Source organism: Xiphophorus maculatus, unplaced genomic scaffold, assembly GCF_002775205.1.
Source record: "Xiphophorus maculatus strain JP 163 A unplaced genomic scaffold, X_maculatus-5.0-male Unplaced_Scaffold_BN000205F, whole genome shotgun sequence".
NCBI lineage: Eukaryota > Metazoa > Chordata > Actinopteri > Cyprinodontiformes > Poeciliidae > Xiphophorus > Xiphophorus maculatus.
The window spans coordinates 17,501-22,354 of record NW_019369801.1 but is presented as its reverse complement, the minus strand read 5'-3'; positions in this window follow the sequence as shown (position 1 = coordinate 22,354).

Below are 4,854 nucleotides of genomic sequence, written 5' to 3'. Positions count from 1 at the left end.
CTTAAACTTAGGGCTTAAACTTAGGGCTTAAACTTAGGGCTTAAACTTAGGGCTTAAACTTAGGGCTTAAACTTAGGGCTTAAACTTAGGGCTAAACTTAGGGCTTAAACTTAGGGCTTAAACTTAGGGCTTAAACTTAGAGGCTTAAACTTAGGGCTTAAACTTAGGGCTTAAACTTAGGGCTTAAACTTAGGGCTTAAACTTAGGCTTAAACTTAGGGCTTAAACTTAGGCTTAAACTTGGGCTTAAACTTAGGGCTTAAACTTAGGGCTTAAACTTAGGGCTAAAACTTAGGGCTTAAACTTAGGGCTTAAACTTAGGGCTTAAACTTAGGGCTTAAACTTAGGGCTTAAACTTAGGGCTTAAACTTAGGGCTTAAACTTAGGGCTTACTTAGGGCTTAAACTTAGGGCTTAAACTTAGGGCTTAAACTTAGGGCTTAAACTTAGGGCTTAAACTTAGGGCTTAAACTTAGGCTTAAACTTAGGGCTTAAACTTAGGGCTTAAACTTAGGCTTAAACTTGGGCTTAAACTTAGGGCTTAAACTTAGGGCTTAAACTTAGGCTTAACTTAGGGCTTAAACTTAGGGCTTAAACTAGGGCTTAAACTTAGGGCTTAAACTTAGGGCTTAAATTAGGGCTTAAACTTAGGGCTTAAAACTTAGGGCTTAAACTTAGGGCTTAAACTTAGGGCTTAAACTTAGGGCTTAAACTTAGGGCTTAAACTTAGTCGGGCTTAAACTTAGGGCTTAAACTTAGGGCTTAAACTTAGGGCTTAAACTTAGGGCTTAACTTAAACTTGGCTTAAACTTAGGGCTTAAACTTAGGGCTTAAACTTAGGGCTTAACTTAGGCTAAACTTAGGGCTTAAACTTAGGGCTTAAACTTAGGGCTTAAACTTAGGGCTTAAAACTTAGGGCTAAACTTAGGGCTTAAACTTAGGGCTTAACTTAGGGCTTAAACTTAGGCTTAACTTAGGGCTTAAACTTAGGGCTTAAACTTAGGGCTAAACTTAGGCTTAAACTTGGGTTAAACTTAGGGCTTAAACTTAGGGCTTAACTTAGGGCTTAAACTTAGGGCTTAAACTTAGGGCTTAAACTTAGGGCTTAAACTTAGGGCTTAAACTTAGGGCTTAAACTTAGGGCTTAAACTTAGGGCTTAAACTTAGGGCTTAAACTTAGGGCTTACTTAAACTTAGGGCTTAAACTTAGGGCTTAAACTTAGGGCTTAAACTTAGGGCTTAAACTTAGGGCTTAAACTTAGGGCTTAAACTTAGGGCTTAAACTTAGGGCTTAAACTTAGGGCTTAAACTTAGGGCTTAAACTTAGGGCTTAAACTTAGGGCTTAAAACTTAGGGCTTAAACTTAGGGCTTAAACTTAGGGCTTAAACTTAGGGCTTAAACTTAGGGCTTAAACTTAGGGCTTAAACTTAGGGCTTAAACTTAGGGCTTAAACTTGGCTTAAACTTAGGGCTGAAACTTAGGGCTTAAACTTAGGGCTTAAACTTAGGCTTAAACTTAGGGTAAGGGTTAGGGCAGGGGTAGGTAAGGTAGGGGCCGGCCCGCCCCGTCCGCGGGGGGGGGCCCGGCGGAACGAAAGTCGCTCGCTCGCTCGCTCGCTCGCTCGGGGCTACGGCTCGGACGGGCACCCTCCCTCCCACCCCCTCCTTACGCCGCCTTCCCAGGGGCACGGAGCCGAGAAAACGTCTAAGTGTCGACGGGACTCGGTGCAAATTTCTCGACTCGAAGACCGGCCGCCTTCCCAGGGGCACGGAGCCGAGAAAATGTCTAAGTGTCGACGGGACTTAGTGCAAATTTCTCGACTCGAAGACCGGCCGCCTTCCCAGGGGCACGGAGCCGAGAAAATGTCTAAGTGTCGACGGGACTTAGTGCAAATTTCTCGACTCGAAGACCGGCCGCCTTCCCAGGGGCACGGAGCCGAGAAAATGTCTAAGTGTCGACGGGACTTAGTGCAAATTTCTCGACTCGAAGACCGGCCGCCTTCCCAGGGGCACGGAGCCGAGAAAATGTCTAAGTGTCGACGGGACTTAGTGCAAATTTCTCGACTCGAAGACCGGCCGCCTTCCCAGGGGCACGAACCTCAGGGCCTTGCGTGCTGGAGGGTCCAGTCCGAGTTAGGGGTGCTTAACAGTGGGATGCCGCGGTCCGGAGGGGGCGTGAGGTTCCAGGACTTCCAGGACTTCCAGGGCAGGGCACCTGCGCAGGCGGCCGTATCCGCAGCACCTCACCGTCCTCGGCCTCGAGGCTCCGGAGGCCCCGGTGATTTTCGACCTCCATAAATTTTTTTAAAAACGCATTTCCCCGGGGGAAGCCGTATATTGCCGGAAAGGCCAGAGTCCGGAGAATCCTCTGGTGTGGTCGTTTGGCTTCTGGGACGCCCGCAGGAGGAATTAAAAATCGAAAACCCGAACTGCTCAAAGGGTTCGAAAAGGCACTTTCCCGGGGACCAGGGGGTTCCAAACCAGGATCAATAAGCTCAGAATATTGCCCTGATCACGGCCGTGTCACTCCCGTCGTCCTGGGATAAAGTTGAATTTTCGGACTTCCAGAGGGGGTCCCTCAAGCAGGCGGCCGTATCCGCAGCACCTCACTGTCCTCGGCCTCGAGCTCCCGATGCCCCGGTGATTTTCGACCTCCATAAATTTTTTCAAAAACGCATTTCCCCGGGGGAAGCCGTATATTGCCGGAAAGGCCAGAGTCCGGAGAATCCTCTGGTGTGGTCGTTTGGCTTCTGGGACGCCCGCAGGAGGAATTAAAAATCAAAAACCATAATTGGTCAAAACGGTCAAAAATGCACTTTCCCGGGGACCAGGGGGTTCCAAACCAGGATCAATAAGCCCAGCATATTGCCCTGATCACCGCTGTATCACTCCCATCATCCTGGGATAAAGTTGAATTTTCGGACTTCCAGAGGGGGTCCCTCAAGCAGGCGGCCGTATCCGCAGCACCTCACTGTCGTCGGCCTCGAGCTCCCGATGCCCCGGTGATTTTCGACCTCCATAAATTTTTTTAAAAACGCATTTCCCCGGGGAAAGCCGCATATTGCCGGAAAGGCCAGAGTCCGGAGAGTAGCCTGGTGTGGTCGTTTGGCCTCTGGGACGTCCGCAGGAGGAATTAAAAATCGAAAACCCGAACTGCTCAAAGGGTTCGAAAAGGCACTTTCCCGGGGACCAGGGGGTTCCAAACCAGGATCAATAAGCTCAGAATATTGCCCTGATCACGGCCGTGTCACTCCCGTCGTCCTGGGATAAAGTTGAATTTTCGGACTTCCAGAGGGGGTCCCTCAAGCAGGCGGCCGTATCCGCAGCACCTCACTGTCGTCGGCCTCGAGCTCCCGATGCCCCGGTGATTTTCGACCTCCATAAATTTTTTTAAAAACGCATTTCCCCGGGGAAAGCCGCATATTGCCGGAAAGGCCAGAGTCCGGAGAGTAGCCTGGTGTGGTCGTTTGGCCTCTGGGACGTCCGCAGGAGGAATTAAAAATCGAAAACCCGAACTGCTCAAAGGGTTCGAAAAGGCACTTTCCCGGGGACCAGGGGGTTCCAAACCAGGATCAATAAGCTCAGAATATTGCCCTGATCACGGCCGTGTCACTCCCGTCGTCCTGGGATAAAGTTGAATTTTCGGACTTCCAGAGGGGGTCCCTCAAGCAGGCGGCCGTATCCGCAGCACCTCACTGTCGTCGGCCTCGGGGCTCCGGAGGCCCCGGTGATTTTCGACCTCCATAAATTTTTTTAAAAACGCATTTCCCCGGGGCAAGCCGCATATTGCCGGAAAGGCCAGAGTCCGGAGAATCCTCTGGTGTGGTCGGTTGGCCTCTGAGACGTCCGTAGGCGGAATTATAAGTCGAAAACCATAATTGGTCAAAACGGTCAAAAATGCATATTTTCGGCCAAAATCAACCATGGGCCGACAGCCCGCGGTCCAGAGAAGGGCCCTGTGCGGCGGAGTCGTCTCTAAACGGTTCACAGAAGCCGTGATAACCGTCGAAAGTTTGGCGGACCTCCAAACCATTGCCCATCCCCGCTAAAATCGGGGCTTCACCAAGGCTTCGGCAATAGACGGGATTTCGAGACCTTACGGAGAAAAATCCCACCGGCGGGATTATAGGAGAGAGTAGAAAAAGAGGACTTTGAGCGAAAAATGACAAAGTGTTTTGATCCAGAGAGGTTTTAGGGGTCTTTTGGAGCTCAGATAAGGCCGATTCAGACCCCTTTTTCGGCTTTTTCCAGCATTTTAAGCCGTTTTTCCAGAATTTCTCTCCGCTTCTCTGGATCTCTGTGGTGGGCTCTGGACGGTGCGGTGAGAGCCCAGACAGGTTCCGTGGGAGTTCCAGAGCGTAGAGAAGGCTCCTTATTGAACTTTTTTTCGGCTTTTTCCAGCATTTTAAGCCGTTTTTCCACAATGTCTCTCTGGCTTTGTGGATCACTGGGGCGGTACAGGAGTGGGCTCGGGCCGGTCCGGTGAGTGTCCCAGGCCCATCTGATGGGCCTGGAGCCTGTCTGGGTCGGTTCTGAGCTCCGTGGAAGCGAGAAAGCACGGGCAAAGGTGAGCCGGGCTGAGGCCGAAGACGGTGCTCTGTGGACGGCTTCGCAGCGGTCCCAGGTGCTGGCTGGAGCTCCTAGCCCTGGCCGTGGGCTCCGGCCGGTCCGGTGAGCGTCCTCGGTCCATCTGATGGACCGGTGGCCTCTCTGGTTCGGTTGTGAGCTGCGTGAAAGCTCGGTGGAGGACGGGCAGGGCAAAGGCTGCAGACGGTGCTCTGTGGACGGCTTCGCAGCGGTCCCAGGTGCTGGCTGGAGCTCCTAGCCCTGGCCGTGGGCTCCGGCCGGTCCGGTGA